The 20595-nt window shown below is 37.6% G+C and overlaps 6 non-coding genes across 6 annotated transcripts; all 6 read left to right on the forward strand.

Annotated features, from left to right (window-relative positions):
- Positions 1 to 2891: 2891 nt before the first annotated feature.
- On the forward strand, positions 2892 to 2965 carry trnak-cuu (transfer RNA lysine (anticodon CUU)). Its single transcript has one exon. It is a non-coding gene; the product is annotated as a tRNA-Lys (tRNA).
- Positions 2966 to 6035: 3070 nt separating this feature from the next.
- Positions 6036 to 6109, forward strand: trnak-cuu (transfer RNA lysine (anticodon CUU)). The gene has a single exon. It is a non-coding gene; the product is annotated as a tRNA-Lys (tRNA).
- Positions 6110 to 8136: 2027 nt separating this feature from the next.
- trnak-cuu (transfer RNA lysine (anticodon CUU)) lies at positions 8137 to 8210 on the forward strand. The gene has a single exon. It is a non-coding gene; the product is annotated as a tRNA-Lys (tRNA).
- A 3084-nt stretch (positions 8211 to 11294) lies between these two features.
- On the forward strand, positions 11295 to 11368 carry trnak-cuu (transfer RNA lysine (anticodon CUU)). Its single transcript has one exon. It is a non-coding gene; the product is annotated as a tRNA-Lys (tRNA).
- A 979-nt stretch (positions 11369 to 12347) lies between these two features.
- On the forward strand, positions 12348 to 12421 carry trnak-cuu (transfer RNA lysine (anticodon CUU)). The gene has a single exon. It is a non-coding gene; the product is annotated as a tRNA-Lys (tRNA).
- Positions 12422 to 13929: 1508 nt separating this feature from the next.
- On the forward strand, positions 13930 to 14003 carry trnak-cuu (transfer RNA lysine (anticodon CUU)). Its single transcript has one exon. It is a non-coding gene; the product is annotated as a tRNA-Lys (tRNA).
- The last annotated feature ends 6592 nt before the right edge of the window (positions 14004 to 20595 follow it).

The following is a 20595-nucleotide window of genomic DNA, read 5'->3' on the forward strand; positions in this document are numbered from 1 at the left end:
AACTAGAATGGAAAACTGTAAGAGATTGAATCCCTAACCAATGATAAGCGTGTGTTTGATCTTCTTGCGAAAGAATTGGACAACATGGTTCAGGCGGTTTTTGTTCACGGAACTTGTGCTCAAAAATATTAAATGTAAAACTTATTCTGTAATCTCATCATTATCTCAGACCTAGGTTGTTTTCATACAAGAATATTTTACTTCTCATGAAACATATTTCTTGCATTCTAACATTTCTATTGTGATGGGAAGTTATTTGGAAGAAGCGCCAGCTCAGTTCGGTAGAGCATGACACTTTTAATCTCAGGGTCGTGGGTTCGAGCCCCACGTTGGGCTATGGAGATTTTAAGGTTAGGAATTCTGCACCAGCATGCAGATCAAAGTCTTATCTTAAAAGACTCCTTATTAAAGGATACTTCAGAGCAAATACATTCCATAGAGTTCACACACACCAAGCAAACATCAACGTCTGATCAGAAAATTATATATATATTGAACCCATCAATTTGTCTAGATTATCTAGCCTAACTAGAATGGAAAACTGCAAGAGATTGAATCCCTAACCAATGACAAGCGTTGGTTTGATCTTCTTGCGAAATAATTGGACAACATGGTTCAGGTTGTTTTTGTTCACGGAACTTGTGCTCAAAAACATTAAAGGTAAAATGTATTCTGTAATCTGATCATTATCTCAGACCTAGGTTGTTTTCATACAAGAGGGTTTTACTTCTCATGAAACATATTTCTTGCCTTCTAACATTTCTATTGTGATGGGAAGTTCTAAGGAAGAAGCCCGGCTAGCTCAGTTCGGTAGAGCGTTAGACTCTTAATCTCAGGGTCGTGGTTTCGAGCCCCACGTTGGGCTATGGAGCTTTTGAGATTCGGAATTGAGCACCAGCATGCAGATCAAAGTCTTAGCTTAAAAGACTCCTTATTAAAGGATACTTCAGAGCAAATACATTCCATAGAGTTCACACACACTAAGCAAACATCAACGGCTGATCAGAATATTATATATATATTAAACCCATCAATTTGTCTAGATTATCTAGCCTAACTAGAATGGAAAACTGCAAGAGATTGAATCCCTAACCAATGACAAGCGAGTGTTTGATCTTCTTGCGAAAGAATTGGACAACATGGTTCAGGCGGTTATTGTTCACGGAACTTGTGCTCAAAAATATTAAATGTAAAACTTATTCTGTAATCTCATCATTATCTCAGACCTGGGTTGTTTTCATACAAGAAGGTTTTACTTCTCATGAAACATATTTCTTGCATTCTAACATTTCTATTGTGATTGGAAGTAATAAGGAAGAAGCCCGGCTAGCTCAGTTCGGTAAAGCATGAGACTCTTAATCTTAAGGTCGTGGGTTCGAGCCCCACGTTGGGCTAAGGAGCTTTTGAGATTCTGAATTGAGCACCAGCATGCAGATCAAAGTCTTACCTTAAAACACTCCTTATTAAAGGATACTTCAGGGCAAATACATTCCAAAGAGTTCACACACACCAAGCAAACATCAACGGCTGATCAGAATATTATATATATATTAAACCCATCAATTTGTCTAGATTATCTAGCCTAACTAGAATGGAAAATTGAATCCCTAACCAATGACAAGCGAGTGTTTGATCTTCTTGCGAAAGAATTGGACAACATGGTTCAGGCGGTTTTTGTTCACGGAACTTGTGCTGAAAACATTAAAGGAAAAACTTATTCTGTAATCTCATCATTATCTCAGACCTAGGTTGTTTTCATACAAGAAGGTTTTACTTCTCATGAAACATATTTCTTGCATTCTAACATTTCTAATGTGATGGGAAGTTATTTGGAAGAAGCGCCAGCTCAGTTCGGTAGAGCATGAGACTCTTAATCTCAGGGTCGTGGGTTCGAGCCCCACGTTGGGCTATGGAGCTTTTGAGATTCGGAATTGAGCACCAGCATGCAGATGAAAGTCATAGCTTAAAAGACTCCTTATTAAAGGATACTTCAGAGCAAACACATTCCATAGAGTTCACACACACCAAGCAAACATCAACGTCTGATCAGAAAATTATATATATATTGAACCCATCAATTTGTCTAGATTATCTAGCCTAACTAGAATGGAAAACTGCAAGAGATTGAATCCCTAACCAATGACAAGCGTTGGTTTGATCTTCTTGCGAAATAATTGGACAACATGGTTCAGGTGGTTTTTGTTCACGGAACTTGTGCTCAAAAATATTAAATGTAAAACTTATTCTGTAATCTCATCATTATCTCAGACCTAGGTTGTTTTCATACAAGAAGGTTTTACTTCTCATGAAACATATTTCTTGCATTGTAACATTTCTATTGTGATGGGAAGTTATTTGGAAGAAGCGCCAGCTCAGTTCGGTAGAGCATGACACTTTTAATCTCAGGGTCGTGGGTTCGAGCCCCACGTTGGGCTATGGAGATTTTAAGGTTAGGAATTCTGCACCAGCATGCAGATCAAAGTCTTATCTTAAAAGACTCCTTATTAAAGGATACTTCAGAGCAAATACATTCCATAGAGTTCACACACACCAAGCAAACATCAACGTCTGATCAGAAAATTATATATATATATTAAACCCATCAATTTGTCTAGATTATATAGCCTAACTAGAATGGAAACTGCAAGAGATTGAATCCCTAACCAATGACAAGCGTGTGTTTGATCTTCTTGCGAAAGAATTGGACAACATGGTTCAGGCGGTATTTGTTTACGTAACTTGTGCTCAAAAATATTAAAGGTAAAACTTATTTGGTAATCTCATCATTATCTCAGACCTAGGTTGTTTTCATACAAGAGGGTTTTACTTCTCATGAAACATATTTCTTGCATTCTAACATTTCTATTGTGATTGGAAGTAATAAGGAAGAAGCCCGGCTAGCTCAGTTCGGTAGAGCATGAGACTCTTAATCTTAAGGTCGTGGGTTCGAGCCCCACGTTGGGCTAAGGAGCTTTTGAGATTCGGAATTGAGCACCAGCATGCAGATCAAAGTCTTAGCTTAAAACACTCCTTATTAAAGGATACTTCAGGGCAAATACATTCCATAGAGTTCGCAAACATCAACGGCTGATCAGAATATTATATATATATTAAACCCATCAATTTGTCTAGATTATATAGCTAAACTAGAATGGAAAACTGTAAGAGATTGAATCCCTAACCAATGACAAGCGTGTGTTTGATCTTCTTGCGAAAGAATTGGACAACATGGTTCAGGCGGTTTTTGTTCACGGAACTTGTGCTCAAAAATATTAAATGTAAAACTTATTCTGTAATCTCATCATTATCTCAGACCTAGGTTGTTTTCATACAAGAAGGTTTTACTTCTCATGAAACATATTTCTTGCATTCTAACATTTCTATTGTGATGGGAAGTTATTTGGAAGAAGCGCCAGCTCAGTTCGGTAGAGCATGACACTTTTAATCTCAGGGTCGTGGGTTCGAGCCCCACGTTGGGCTATGGAGATTTTAAGGTTAGGAATTCTGCACCAGCATGCAGATCAAAGTCTTATCTTAAAAGACTCCGTATTAAAGGATACTTCAGAGCAAATATATTCCATAGAGTTCACACACACCAAGCAAACATCAACGTCTGATCAGAAAATTATATATATATTGAACCCATCAATTTGTCTAGATTATCTAGCCTAACTAGAATGGAAAACTGCAAGAGATTGAATCCCTAACCAATGACAAGCGAGTGTTTGATCTTCTTGCGAAAGAATTGGACAACATGGTTCAGGCGTTTTTTGTTCACGGAACTTGTGCTGAAAACATTAAAGGAAAAACTTATTCTGTAATCTCATCATTATCTCAGACCTAGGTTGTTTTCATACAAGAAGGTTTTACTTCTCATGAAACATATTTCTTGCATTCTAACATTTCTAATGTGATGGGAAGTTATTTGGAAGAAGCGCCAGCTCAGTTCGGTAGAGCATGAGACTCTTAATCTCAGGGTCGTGGGTTCGAGCCCCACGTTGGGCTATGGAGCTTTTGAGATTCGGAATTGAGCACCAGCATGCAGATGAAAGTCATAGCTTAAAAGACTCCTTATTAAAGGATACTTCAGAGCAAATACATTCCATAGAGTTCACACACACCAAGCAAACATCAACGTCTGATCAGAAAATTAAATATATTAAACCCATCAATTTGTCTAGATTATATAGCTAAACTAGAATGGAAAACTGCAAGAGATTGAATCCCTAACCAATGACAAGCGTGTGTTTGATCTTCTTGCGAAAGAATTGGACAACATGGTTCAGGCGGTTTTTGTTCACGGAACTTGTGCTCAAAAATATTAAATGTAAAACTTATTCTGTAATCTCATCATTATCTCAGACCTAGGTTGTTTTCATACAAGAAGGTTTTACTTCTCATGAAACATATTTCTTGCATTCTAACATTTCTATTGTGATGGGAATTTATTTGGAAGAAGCGCCAGCTCAGTTCGGTAGAGCATGACACTTTTAATCTCAGGGTCGTGGGTTCGAGCCCCACGTTGGGCTATGGAGATTTTAAGGTTAGGAATTCAGCACCAGCATGCAGATCAAAGTCTTATCTTAAAAGACTCCTTATCAAAGGATACTTCAGAGCAAATACATTCCATAGAGTTCACACACACCAAGCAAACATCAACGTCTGATCAGAAAATTATATATATATTGAACCCATCAATTTGTCTAGATTATCTAGCTTAACTAGAATGGAAAATAGCAAGAGATTGAATCCCTAACCAATGACAAGCGTGTGTTTGATCTTCTTGCGAAAGAATTGGACAACATGGTTCAGGCGGTTTTTGTTTACGTAACTTGTGCTCAAAAATATTAAAGGTAAAACTTATTCGGTAATCTCATCATTATCTCAGACCTAGGTTGTTTTCATACAAGAGGGTTTTACTTCTCATGAAACATATTTCTTGCATTCTAACATTTCTATTATGATGGGAAGTTACTTGGAAGAAGCCTCAGCTCAGTTCGATAGAGCATGACACTCTTAATCTCAGGGTCGTGGGTTCGAGCCCCACGTTGGGCTATGGAGATTTTAAGGTTAGGAATTGAGCACCAGCATGCAGATGAAAGTCTTAGCTTAAAAGACTCCTTTTTAAAGGATACTTCAGAGCAAATACATTCCATAGAGTTCACACACACCAAGCAAACATCAACGTCTGATCAGAAAATTATATATATATTGAACCCATCAATTTGTCTAGATTATCTAGCCTAACTAGAATGGAAAACTGCAAGAGATTGAATCCCTAACCAATGACAAGCGTTGGTTTGATCTTCTTGCGAAATAATTGGACAACATGGTTCAGGTGGTTTTTGTTCACGGAACTTGTGCTCAAAAATATTAAATGTAAAACTTATTCTGTAATCTCATCATTATCTCAGACCTAGGTTGTTTTCATACAAGAAGGTTTTACTTCTCATGAAACATATTTCTTGCATTGTAACATTTCTATTGTGATGGGAAGTTATTTGGAAGAAGCGCCAGCTCAGTTCGGTAGAGCATGACACTTTTAATCTCAGGGTCATGGGTTCGAGCCCCACGTTGGGCTATGGAGATTTTAAGGTTAGGAATTCTGCACCAGCATGCAGATCAAAGTCTTATCTTAAAAGACTCCTTATTAAAGGATACTTCAGAGCAAATACATTCCATAGAGTTCACACACACCAAGCAAACATCAACGTCTGATCAGAAAATTATATATATATTGAACCCATCAATTTGTCTAGATTATCTAGCCTAACTAGAATGGAAACTGCAAGAGATTGAATCCCTAACCAATGACAAGCGTTGGTTTGATCTTCTTGCGAAATAATTGGACAACATGGTTCAGGTTGTTTTTGTTCACGGAACTTGTGCTCAAAAACATTAAAGGTAAAATGTATTCTGTAATCTGATCATTATCTCAGACCTAGGTTGTTTTCATACAAGAGGGTTTTACTTCTCATGAAACATATTTCTTGCATTCTAACATTTCTATTGTGATTGGAAGTTATAAGGAAGAAGCCCGGCTAGCTCAGTTCGGTAGAGCATGAGACTCTTAATCTCAGGGTCGTGGGTTCGAGCCCCACGTTGGGCTAAGGAGCTTTTAAGGTTAGGAATTCTGCACCAGCATGCAGATCAAAGTCTTATCTTAAAAGACTCCTTATTAAAGGATACTTCAGAGCAAATACATTCCATAGAGTTCACACACACCAAGCAAACATCAACGTCTGATCAGAAAATTATATATATATTGAACCCATCAATTTGTCTAGATTATCTAGCCTAACTAGAATGGAAACTGCAAGAGATTGAATCCCTAACCAATGACAAGCGTTGGTTTGATCTTCTTGCGAAATAATTGGACAACATGGTTCAGGTTGTTTTTGTTCACGGAACTTGTGCTCAAAAACATTAAAGGTAAAATGTATTCTGTAATCTGATCATTATCTCAGACCTAGGTTGTTTTCATACAAGAGGGTTTTACTTCTCATGAAACATATTTCTTGCATTCTAACATTTCTATTGTGATGGGAAGTTATTTGGAAGAAGCGCCAGCTCAGTTCGGTAGAGCATGAGACTCTTGATCTCAGGGTCGTGGGTTCGAGCCCCACGTTGGGCTATGGAGCTTTTGAGATTCGGAATTGAGCACCAGCATGCAGATGAAAGTCTTAGCTTACAAGACTCCTTATTAAAGGATACTTCAGAGCAAATACATTCCATAGAGTTCACACACACCAAGCAAACATCAACGTCTGATCAGAAAATTATATATATTAAACCCATCAATTTGTCTAGATTATATAGCTAAACTAGAATGGAAAACTGCAAGAGATTGAATCCCTAACCAATGACAAGCGTGTGTTTGATCTTCTTGCGAAAGAATTGGACAACATGGTTCAGGCGGTTTTTGTTCACGGAACTTGTGCTCAAAAATATTAAATGTAAAAATTATTCTGTAATCTCATCATTATCTCAGACCTAGGTTGTTTTCATACAAGAGGGTTTTACTTCTCATGAAACATATTTCTTGCATTCTAACATTTCTATTGTGATGGGAAGTTATTTGGAAGAAGCGCCAGCTCAGTTCGGTAGAGCATGACACTTTTAATCTCAGGGTCGTGGGTTCGAGCCCCACGTTGGGCTATGGAGATTTTAAGGTTAGGAATTCTGCACCAGCATGCAGATCAAAGTCTTATCTTAAAAGACTCCTTATTAAAGGATACTTCAGAGCAAATACATTCCATAGAGTTCACACACACCAAGCAAACATCAACGTCTGATCAGAAAATTATATATATATTGAACCCATCAATTTGTCTAGATTATCTAGCCTAACTAGAATGGAAAACTGCAAGAGATTGAATCCCTAACCAATGACAAGCGAGTGTTTGATCTTCTTGCGAAAGAATTGGACAACATGGTTCAGGCAGTTTTTGTTCACGGAACTTGTGCTGAAAACATTAAAGGAAAAACTTATTCTGTAATCTCATCATTATCTCAGACCTAGGTTGTTTTCATACAAGAAGGTTTTACTTCTCATGAAACATATTTCTTGCATTCTAACATTTCTATTGTGATGGGAAGTTATTTGGAAGAAGCGCCAGCTCAGTTCGGTAGAGCATGAGACTCTTGATCTCAGGGTCGTGGGTTCGAGCCCCACGTTGGGCTATGGAGCTTTTGAGATTCGGAATTGAGCACCAGCATGCAGATGAAAGTCTTAGCTTAAAAGACTCCTTATTAAAGGATACTTCAGAGCAAATACATTCCATAGAGTTCACACACACCAAGCAAACATCAACGTCTGATCAGAAAATTATATATATTAAACCCATCAATTTGTCTAGATTATATAGCTAAACTAGAATGGAAAACTGCAAGAGATTGAATCCCTAACCAATGACAAGCGTGTGTTTGATCTTCTTGCGAAAGAATTGGACAACATGGTTCAGGCGGTTTTTGTTCACGGAACTTGTGCTCAAAAATATTAAATGTAAAACTTATTCTGTAATCTCATCATTATCTCAGACCTAGGTTGTTTTCATACAAGAGGGTTTTACTTCTCATGAAACATATTTCTTGCATTCTAACATTTCTATTGTGATTGGAAGTTATAAGGAAGAAGCCCGGCTAGCTCAGTTCGGTAGAGCATGAGACTCTTAATCTCAGGGTCGTGGGTTCGAGCCCCACGTTGGGCTATGGAGATTTTAAGGTTAGGAATTCAGCACCAGCATGCAGATCACAGTCTTTTCTTAAAAGACTTCTTATTAAAGGATACTTCAGAGCAAATGCATTCCATAGAGTTCACACACACCAAGCAAACATCAACGTCTGATCAGAAAATTATATATATATTGAACCCATCAATTTGTCTAGATTATCTAGCCTAACTAGAATGGAAAACTGCAAGAGATTGAATCCCTAACCAATGACAAGCGAGTGTTTGATCTTCGTGCGAAAGAATTGGACAACATGGTTCAGGCGGTTTTTGTTCACGGAACTTGTGCTGAAAACATTAAAGGAAAAACTTATTCTGTAATCTCATCATTATCTCAGACCTAGGTTGTTTTCATACAAGAAGGTTTTACTTCTCATGAAACATATTTCTTGCATTTTAACATTTCTATTGTGATGGTAAGTTATTTGGAAGAAGCGCCAGCACAGTTCGGTAGAGCATGAGACTCTTGATCACAGGGTCGTGGGTTCGAGCCCCACGTTGGCCTATGGAGCTTTTGAGATTCGGAATTGAGCACCAGCATGCAGATGAAAGTCTTAGCTTAAAAGACTCCTTATTAAAGGATACTTCAGAGCAAATACATTCCATAGAGTTCACACACACCAAGCAAACATCAACGTCTGATCAGAAAATTATATATATTAAACCCATCAATTTGTCTAGATTATATAGCTAAACTAGAATGGAAAACTGCAAGAGATTGAATCCCTAACCAATGACAAGCGTGTGTTTGATCTTCTTGCGAAAGAATTGGACAACATGGTTCAGGCGGTTTTTGTTCACGGAACTTGTGCTGAAAACATTAAAGAAAAAACTTATTCTGTAATCTCATCATTATCTCAGACCTAGGTTGTTTTCATACAAGAGGGTTTTACTTCTCATGAAACATATTTCTTGCATTCTAACATTTCTATTGTGATGGGAAGTTCTAAGGAAGAAGCCCGGCTAGCTCAGTTCGGTAGAGCATTAGACTCTTAATCTCAGGGTCATGGTTTGGAGCCCCACGTTGGGCTATGGAGCTTTTGAGATTCGGAATTGAGCACCAGCATGCAGATCAAAGTCTTAGCTTAAAAGACTCCTTATTAAAGGATACTTCAGAGCAAATACATTCCATAGAGTTCACACACACCAAGCAAACATCAACGTCTGATCAGAAAATTAAATATATATTGAACCCATCAATTTGTCTAGATTATCTAGCTTAAATAGAATGGAAAACTGCAAGAGATTGAATCCCTAACCAATGACAAGCGTGTGTTTGATCTTCTTGCGAAAGAATTGGACAACATGGTTCAGGCGGTTTTTGTTCACGGAACTTGTGCTCAAAAATATTAAATGTAAAACTTATTCTGTAATCTCATCATTATCTCAGACCTAGGTTGTTTTCATACAAGAAGGTTTTACTTCTCATGAAACATATTTCTTGCATTCTAACATTTCTATTGTGATGGGAAGTTATTTGGAAGAAGCTCCAGCTCAGTTCGGTAGAGCAAGACACTTTTAATCTCAGGGTCATGGGTTCGAGCCCCACGTTGGGCTACGGAGATTTTAAGGTTAGGAATTGAGCACCAGCATGCAGATGAAAGTCTTAGCCTAAAAGACTCCTTATTAAAGGATACTTCAGAGCAAATACATTCCATAGAGTTCACACACACCAAGCAAACATCAACGTCTGATCAGAAAATTATATATATATTGAACCCATCAATTTGTCTAGATTATCTAGCTTAACTAGAATGGAAAACTGCAAGAGATTGAATCCCTAACCAATGACAAGCGTGTGTTTGATCTTCTTGCGAAAGAATTGGACAACATGGTTCAGGCGGTTTTTGTTCACGGAACTTGTTCTCAAAAATATTAAATGTAAAACTTATTCTGTAATCTCATCATTATCTCAGACCTAGGTTGTTTTCATTCAAGAAGGTTTTACTTCTCATGAAACATATTTCTTGCATTCTAACATTTCTATTGTGATGGGAAGTTATTTGGAAGAAGCTCCAGCTCAGTTCGGTAGAGCAAGACACTTTTAATCTCAGGGTCGTGGGATCGAGCCCCACGTTGGGCTACGGAGATTTTAAGGTTAGGAATTGAGCACCAGCATGCAGATGAAAGTCTTAGCCTAAAAGACTCCTTATTAAAGGATACTTCAGAGCAAATACATTCCATAGAGTTCACACACACCAAGCAAACATCAACGGCTGATCAGAATATTATATATATATTAAACCCATCAATTTGTCTAGATTATATAGCTAAACTAGAATGGAAAACTGTAAGAGATTGAATCCCTAACCAATGATAAGCGTGTGTTTGATCTTCTTGCGAAAGAATTGGACAACATGGTTCAGGCGGTTTTTGTTCACGGAACTTGTGCTCAAAAATATTAAATGTAAAACTTATTCTGTAATCTCATCATTATCTCAGACCTAGGTTGTTTTCATACAAGAAGATTTTACTTCTCATGAAACATATTTCTTGCATTCTAACATTTCTATTGTGATGGGAAGTTATTTGGAAGAAGAGCCAGCTCAGTTCGGTAGAGCATGACACTTTTAATCTCAGGGTCGTGGGTTCGAGCCCCACGTTGGGCTATGGAGATTTTAAGGTTAGGAATTCTGCACCAGCATGCAGATCAAAGTCTTATCTTAAAAGACTCCTTATTAAAGGATACTTCAGAGCAAATACATTCCATAGAGTTCACACACACCAAGCAAACATCAACGTCTGATCAGAAAATTATATATATATTGAACCCATCAATTTGTCTAGATTATCTAGCCTAACTAGAATGGAAAACTGCAAGAGATTGAATCCCTAACCAATGACAAGCGTTGGTTTGATCTTCTTGCGAAATAATTGGACAACATGGTTCAGGTTGTTTTTGTTCACGGAACTTGTGCTCAAAAACATTAAAGGTAAAATGTATTCTGTAATCTGATCATTATCTCAGACCTAGGTTGTTTTCATACAAGAGGGTTTTACTTCTCATGAAACATATTTCTTGCATTCTAACATTTCTATTGTGATTGGAAGTTATAAGGAAGAAGCCCGGCTAGCTCAGTTCGGTAGAGCATGAGACTCTTAATCTCATGGTCGTGGGTTCGAGCCCCACGTTGGGCTATGGAGCTTTTGAGATTCGGAATTGAGCACCAGCATGCAGATCAAAGTCTTAGCTTAAAAGACTCCTTATTAAAGGATACTTCAGAGCAAATACATTCCATAGAGTTCACACACACCAAGCAAACATCAACGTCTGATCAGAATATTATATATATATTAAACCCATCAATTTGTCTAGATTATATAGCTAAACTAGAATGGAAAACTGTAAGAGATTGAATCCCTAACCAATGACAAGCGTGTGTTTGATCTTCTTGCGAAAGAATTGGACAACATGGTTCAGGCGGTTTTTGTTCACGGAACTTGTGCTGAAAACATGAAAGGTAAAACTTATTCTGTAATCTGATCATTATCTCAGACCTAGGTTGTTTTCATACAAGAGGGTTTTACTTCTAATGAAACATATTTCTTGCATTCTAACATTTCTAATGTGATGGGAAGTTATTTGGAAGAAGCGCCAGCTCAGTTCGGTAGAGCATGAGACTCTTGATCTCAGGGTCGTGGGTTCGAGCCCCACGTTGGGCTATGGAGCTTTTGAGATTCGGAATTGAGCACCAGCATGCAGATCAAAGTCTTAGCTTAAAACACTCCTTATTAAAGGATACTTCAGGGCAAATACATTCCATAGAGTTCACACACACCAAGCAAACATCAACGGCTGATCAGAATATTATATATATATTAAACCCATCAATTTGTCTAGATTATATAGCTAAACTAGAATGGAAAACTTTAAGAGATTGAATCCCTAACCAATGACAAGCGTGTGTATGATCTTCTTGCGAAAGAATTGGACAACATGGTTCAGGCGGTTTTTGTTCACGGAACTTGTGCTGAAAACATTAAAGAAAAAACTTATTCTGTAATCTCATCATTATCTCAGACCTAGGTTGTTTTCATACAAGAGGGTTTTACTTCTCATGAAACATATTTCTTGCATTCTAAAATTTCTATTGTGATGGAAAGTTTTGGGGAAGAAGCCCGGCTAGCTCAGTTGGGTAGAGCATGAGACTCTTGATCTCAGGGTCGTGGGTTCGAGCCCCACGTTGGGCTAAGGAGCTTTTGAGATTCGGAATTGAGCACCAGCATGCAGATCAAAGTCTTAGCTTAAAAGATTCCTTATTAAAGGATACTTCAGAGCAAATACATTCCATAGAGTTCACACACACCAAGCAAACATCAACGTCTGATCAGAATATTATATATATATTAAACCCATCAATTTGTCTAGATTATATAGCTAAACTAGAATGGAAAACTGTAAGAGATTGAATCCCTAACCAATGACAAGCGTGTGTTTGATCTTCTTGCGAAAGAATTGGACAACATGGTTCAGGCGGTTTTTGTTCACGGAACTTGTGCTCAAAAATATTAAATGTAAAACTTATTCTGTAATCTCATCATTATCTCAGACCTATGTTGTTTTCATACAAGAAGGTTTTACTTCTCATGAAACATATTTCTTGCATTCTAACATTTCTATTGTGATGGGAAGTTATTTGGAAGAAGCGCCAGCTCAGTTCGGTAGAGCATGACACTTTTAATCTCAGGGTCGTGGGTTCGAGCCCCACGTTGGGCTATGGAGATTTTGAGATTCGGAATTGAGCACCAGCATGCAGATGAAAGTCTTAGCTTAAAAGACTCCTTATTAAAGGATACTTCAGAGCAAATACATTCCATAGAGTTCACACACACCAAGCAAACATCAACGGCTGATCAGAATATTATATATATATTAAACCCATCAATTTGTCTAGATTATATAGCTAAACTAGAATGGAAAACTTTAAGAGATTGAATCCCTAACCAATGACAAGCGTGTGTTTGATCTTCTTGCGAAAGAATTGGACAACATGGTTCAGGCGGTTTTTGTTCACGGAACTTGTGCTGAAAACATTAAAGAAAAAACTTATTCTGTAATCTCATCATTATCTCAGACCTAGGTTGTTTTCATACAAGAGGGTTTTACTTCTCATGAAACATATTTCTTGCATTCTAAAATTTCTATTGTGATGGAAAGTTATGGGGAAGAAGACCGGCTAGCTCAGTTGGGTAGAGCATGAGACTCTTGATCTCAGGGTCGTGGGTTCGAGCCCCACGTTGGGCTATGGAGATTTTAAGGTTAGGAATTGAGCACCAGCATGCAGATCAGAGTCTTATCTTAAAAGACTCCTTATTAAAGGATACTTCAGAGCAAATACATTCCATAGAGTTCACACACACCAAGCAAACATCAACGGCTGATCAGAATATTATATATATATTAAACCCATCAATTTGTCTAGATTATATAGCTAAACTAGAATGGAAAACTGCAAGAGATTGAATCCCTAACCAATGACAAGCGTGTGTTTGATTTTCTTGCGAAAGAATTGGACAACATGGTTCAGGCGGTTTTTGTTCACGGAACTTGTGCTGAAAACATTAAAGGTAAAACTTATTCTGTAATCTGATCATTATCTCAGACCTAGGTTGTTTTCATACAAGAGGGTTTTACTTCTCATGAAACATATTTCTTGCATTCTAACATTTCTATTGTGATGGGAAGTTATAAGGAAGAAGCCCGGCTAGCTCAGTTCGGTAGAGCATGAGACTCTTAATCTCAGGGTCGTGGGTTCGAGCCCCACGTTGGGCTATGGAGATTTTAAGGTTAGGAATTGAGCACCAGCATGCAGATGAAAGTCTTAGCTTAAAAGACTCCTTATTAAAGAATACTTCAGAGCAAATACATTCCATAGAGTTCACACACACCAAGCAAACATCAACGTCTGATCAGAAAATTAAATATATATTGAACCCATCAATTTGTCTAGATTATCTAGTTTAACTAGAATGGAAAACTGCAAGAGATTGAATCCCTAACCAATGACAAGCGTGTGTTTGATCTTCTTGCGAAAGAATTGGACAACATGGTTCAGGCGGTTTTTGTTCACGGAACTTGTGCTCAAAAATATTAAATGTAAAACTTATTCTGTAATCTCATCATTATCTCAGACCTAGGTTGTTTTCATACAAGAAGATTTTACTTCTCATGAAACATATTTCTTGCATTCTAACATTTCTGTTGTGACGGGAAGTTATTTGGAAGAAGCGCCAGCTCAGTTCGGTAGAGCATGACACTTTTAATCTCAGGCTCGTGGGTTCGAGCCCCACGTTGGGCTATGGAGATTTTAAGGTTAGGAATTCTGCACCAGCATGCAGATCAAAGTCTTATCTTAAAAGACTCCTTATTAAAGGATACTTCAGAGCAAATACATTCCATAGAGTTCACACACACCAAGCAAACATCAACGTCTGATCAGAAAATGATATATATATTGAACCCATCAATTTGTCTAGATTATCTAGCCTAACTAGAATGGAAAACTGCAAGAGATTGAATCCCTAACCAATGACAAGCGAGTGTTTGATCTTCTTGCGAAAGAATTGGACAACATGGTTCAGGCGGTTTTTGTTCACGGAACTTGTGCTGAAAACATTAAAGGAAAAACTTATTCTGTAATCTCATCATTATCTCAGACCTAGGTTGTTTTCATACAAGAAGGTTTTACTTCTCATGAAACATATTTCTTGCATTCTAACATTTCTATTGTGATGGGAAGTTATTTGGAAGAAGCGCCAGCTCAGTTAGGTAGAGCATGAGACTCTTGATCTCAGGGTCGTGGGTTCGAGCCCCACGTTGGGCTATGGAGCTTTTGAGATTTCGGAATTGAGCACCAGCATGCAGATCAAAGTCTTAGCTTAAAAGACTCCTTATTAAAGGATACTTCAGAGCAAATACATTCCATAGAGTTCACACACACCAAGCAAACATCAACGTCTGATCAGAAAATTATATATATTAAACCCATCAATTTGTCTAGATTATATAGCTAAACTAGAATGGAAATACTGCAAGAGATTGAATCCCTAACCAATGACAAGCGTGTGTTTGATCTTCTTGCGAAAGAATTGGACAACATGGTTCAGGCGGTTTTTGTTCACGGAACTTGTGCTCAAAAATATTAAATGTAAAACTTATTCTGTAATCTCATCATTATCTCAGACCTGGGTTGTTTTCATACAAGAAGGTTTTACTTCTCATGAAACATATTTCTTGCATTCTAACATTTCTATTGTGATGGGAATTTATTTGTAAGAAGCGCCAGCTCAGTTCGGTAGAGCATGACACTTTTAATCTCAGGGTCGTGGGTTCGAGCCCCACGTTGGGCTATGGAGATTTTAAGGTTAGGAATTCAGCACCAGCATGCAGATCAAAGTCTTATCTTAAAAGACTCCTTATTAAAGGATACTTCAGAGCAAATACATTCCATAGAGTTCACACACACCAAGCAAACATCAACGTCTGATCAGAAATTTATATATATATTGAACCCATCAATTTGTCTAGATTATCTAGTTTAACTAGAATGGAAAACTGCAAGAGATTGAATCCCTAACCAATGACAAGCGTGTGTTTGATCTTGCGAAAGAATTGGACAACATGGTTCAGGCGGTTTTTGTTCACGGAACTTGTGATCAAAAATATTAAATGTAAAACTTATTCTGTAATCTCATCATTATCTCAGACCTAGGTTGTTTTCATACAAGAATGTTTTACTTCTCATGAAACATATTTCTTGCATTCTAACATTTCTATTGTGATGGGAAGTTATTTGGAAGAAGCGCCAGCTCAGTTCGGTAGAGCATGAGACTCTTGATTTCAGGGTCGTGGGTTCGAGCCCCACGTTGGACTATGGAGCTTTTGAGATTCGGAATTGAGCACCAGCATGCAGATCAAAGTCTTAGCTTAAAAGACTCCTTATTAAAGGATACTTCAGAGCAAATACATTCCATAGAGTTCACACACACCAAGCAAACATCAACGTCTGATCAGAAAATTATATAAATTAAACCCATCAATTTGTCTAGATTATATAGCTAAACTAGAATGGAAAACTGCAAGAGATTGAATCCCTAACCAATGACAAGCGTGTGTTTGATCTTCTTGCGAAAGAATTGGACAACATGGTTCAGGCGGTTTTTGTTCACGGAACTTGTGCTCAAAAATATTAAATGTAAAACTTATTCTGTAATCTCATCATTATCTCAGACCTAGGTTGTTTTCATACAAGAAGATTTTACTTCTCATGAAACATATATCTTGCATTCTAACATTTCTATTGTGATGGGAAGTTATTTGGAAGAAGCGCCAGCTCAGTTCGGTAGAGCATGACACTTTTAATCTCAGGGTCGTGGGTTCGAGCCCCACGTTGGGCTATGGAGATTTTAAGGTTAGGAATTCTGCACCAGCATGCAGATCAAAGTCTTATCTTAAAAGACTCCTTATTAAAGGATACTTCAGAGCAAATACATTCCATAGAGTTCACACACACCAAGCAAACATCAACGTCTGATCAGAAAATGATATATATATATTGAACCCATCAATTTGTCTAGATTATCTAGCCTAACTAGAATGGAAAACTGCAAGAGATTGAATCCCTAACCAATGACAAGCGAGTGTTTGATCTTCTTGCGAAAGAATTAGACAACATGGTTCAGGCGGTTTTTGTTCACGGAACTTGTGCTGAAAACATTAAAGGAAAAACTTATTCTGTAATCTCATCATTATCTCAGACCTAGGTTGTTTTCATACAAGAAGGTTTTACTTCTCATGAAACATATTTCTTGCATTCTAACATTTCTATTGTGATGGGAAGTTATTTGGAAGAAGCGCCAGCTCAGTTAGGTAGAGCATGAGACTCTTGATCTCAGGGTCGTGGGTTCGAGCCCCACGTTGGGCTATGGAGCTTTTGAGATTTCGGAATTGAGCACCAGCATGCAGATCAAAGTCTTAGCTTAAAAGACTCCTTATTAAAGGATACTTCAGAGCAAATACATTCCATAGAGTTCACACACACCAAGCAAACATCAACGTCTGATCAGAAAATTATATATATTAAACCCATCAATTTGTCTAGATTATATAGCTAAACTAGAATGGAAATACTGCAAGAGATTGAATCCCTAACCAATGACAAGCGTGTGTTTGATCTTCTTGCGAAAGAATTGGACAACATGGTTCAGGCGGTTTTTGTTCACGGAACTTGTGCTCAAAAATATTAAATGTAAAACTTATTCTGTAATCTCATCATTATCTCAGACCTGGGTTGTTTTCATACAAGAAGGTTTTACTTCTCATGAAACATATTTCTTGCATTCTAACATTTCTATTGTGATGGGAATTTATTTGTAAGAAGCGCCAGCTCAGTTCGGTAGAGCATGACACTTTTAATCTCAGGGTCGTGGGTTCGAGCCCCACGTTGGGCTATGGAGATTTTAAGGTTAGGAATTCAGCACCAGCATGCAGATCAAAGTCTTATCTTAAAAGACTCCTTATTAAAGGATACTTCAGAGCAAATACATTCCATAGAGTTCACACACACCAAGCAAACATCAACGTCTGATCAGAAATTTATATATATATTGAACCCATCAATTTGTCTAGATTATCTAGTTTAACTAGAATGGAAAACTGCAAGAGATTGAATCCCTAACCAATGACAAGCGTGTGTTTGATCTTGCGAAAGAATTGGACAACATGGTTCAGGCGGTTTTTGTTCACGGAACTTGTGATCAAAAATATTAAATGTAAAACTTATTCTGTAATCTCATCATTATCTCAGACCTAGGTTGTTTTCATACAAGAATGTTTTACTTCTCATGAAACATATTTCTTGCATTCTAACATTTCTATTGTGATGGGAAGTTATTTGGAAGAAGCTCCAGCTCAGTTCGGTAGAGCAAGACACTTTTAATCTCAGGGTCGTGGGTTCGAGCCCCACGTTGGGCTACGGAGATTTTAAGGTTAGGAATTGAGCACCAGCATGCAGATGAAAGTCTTAGCTTAAAAGACTCCTTATTAAAGGATACTTCAGAGCAAATACATTCCATAGAGTTCACACACACCAAGCAAACATCAACATCTGATCAGAAGATTATATATATATTGAACCCATCAATTTGTCTAGATTATCTAGCCTAACTAGAATGGAAACTGCAAGAGATTGAATCCCTAACCAATGACAAGCGTTGGTTTGATCTTCTTGCGAAATAATTGGACAACATGGTTCAGGTTGTTTTTGTTCACGGAACTTGTGCTCAAAAACATTAAATGTAAAACTTATTCTGTAATCTCATCATTATCTCAGACCTAGGTTGTTTTCATACAAGAAGGTTTTACTTCTCATGAAACATATTTCTTGCATTCTAACATTTCTATTGTGATGGGAAGTTATTTGGAAGAAGCTCCAGCTCAGTTCGGTAGAGCAAGACACTTTTAATCTCAGGGTCGTGGGTTCGAGCCCCACGTTGGGCTACGGAGATTTTAAGGTTAGGAATTGAGCACCAGCATGCAGATGAAAGTCTTAGCTTAAAAGACTCCTTATTAAAGGATACTTCAGAGCAAATACATTCCATAGAGTTCACACACACCAAGCAAACATCAACATCTGATCAGAAGATTATATATATATTGAACCCATCAATTTGTCTAGATTATCTAGCCTAACTAGAATGGAAACTGCAAGAGATTGAATCCCTAACCAATGACAAGCGTGTGTTTGATCTTCTTGCGAAAGAATTGGACAACATGGTTCAGGCGGTTTTTGTTCACGGAACTTGTGCTCAAAAATATTAAATGTAAAACTTATTCTGTAATCTCATCATTATCTCAGACCTGGGTTGTTTTCATACAAGAAGGTTTTACTTCTCATGAAACATATTTCTTGCATTCTAACATTTCTATTGTGATGGGAATTTATTTGGAAGAAGCGCCAGCTCAGTTCGGTAGAGCATGACACTTTTAATCTCAGGGTCGTGGGTTCGAGCCCCACGTTGGGCTATGGAGATTTTAAGGTTAGGAATTCAGCACCAGCATGCAGATCAAAGTCTTATCTTAAAAGACTCCTTATTAAAGGATACTTCAGAGCAAATACATTCCATAGAGTTCACACACACCAAGCAAACATCAACGTCTGATCAGAAATTTATATATATTGAACCCATCAATTTGTCTAGATTATCTAGCTTAACTAGAATGGAAAACTGCAAGAGATTGAATCCCTAACCAATGACAAGCGTGTGTTTCATCTTGCGAAAGAATTGGACAACATGGTTCAGGCGGTTTTTGTTCACGGAACTTGTGCTGAAAACATTAAAGGAAAAACTTATTCTGTAATCTCATCATTATCTCAGACCTAGGTTGTTTTCATACAAGAAGGTTTTACTTCTCATGAAACATATATCTTGCATTCTAACATTTCTATTGTGATGGGAAGTTATTTGGAAGAAGCGCCAGCTCAGTTCGGTAGAGCATGAGACTCTTGATCTCAGGGTCGTGGGTTCGAGCCCCACGTTGGGCTATGGAGCTTTTGAGATTCGGAATTGAGCACCAGCATGCAGATGAAAGTCTTAGCTTAAAAGACTCCTTATTAAAGGATACTTCAGAGCAAATACATTCCATAGAGTTCACACACACCAAGCAAACATCAACGTCTGATCAGAAAATGATATATTTTAAACCCATCAATTTGTCTAGATTATATAGCTAAACTAGAATGGAAAACTGCAAGAGATTGAATCCCTAACCAATGACAAGCGTTGGTTTGATCTTCTTGCGAAATAATTGGACAACATGGTTCAGGTTGTTTTTGTTCACGGAACTTGTGCTCAAAAACATTAAAGGTAAAATGTATTCTGTAATCTGATCATTATCTCAGACCTAGGTTGTTTTCATACAAGAGGGTTTTACTGCTCATGAAACATATTTCTTGCATTGTAACATTTCTATTGTGATGGGAAGTTATTTGGAAGAAGCGCCAGCTCAGTTCGGTAGAGCATGACACTTTTAATCTCAGGGTCGTGGGTTCGAGCCCCACGTTGGGCTATGGAGATTTTAAGGTTAGGAATTCTGCACCAGCATGCAGATCAAAGTCTTATCTTAAAAGACTCCTTATTAAAGGATACTTCAGAGCAAATACATTCCATAGAGTTCACACACACCAAGCAAACATCAACGTCTGATCAGAAAATTATATATATATTGAACCCATCAATTTGTCTAGATTATCTAGCTTAACTAGAATGGAAAACTGCAAGAGATTGAATCCCTAACCAATGACAAGCGTGTGTTTGATCTTCTTGCGAAAGAATTGGACAACATGGTTCAGGCGGTTTTTGTTCAC

The sequence above is a fragment of the Platichthys flesus genome, chromosome 20 (assembly GCF_949316205.1).
Source record: "Platichthys flesus chromosome 20, fPlaFle2.1, whole genome shotgun sequence".
NCBI classification, from domain to species: domain Eukaryota; kingdom Metazoa; phylum Chordata; class Actinopteri; order Pleuronectiformes; family Pleuronectidae; genus Platichthys; species Platichthys flesus.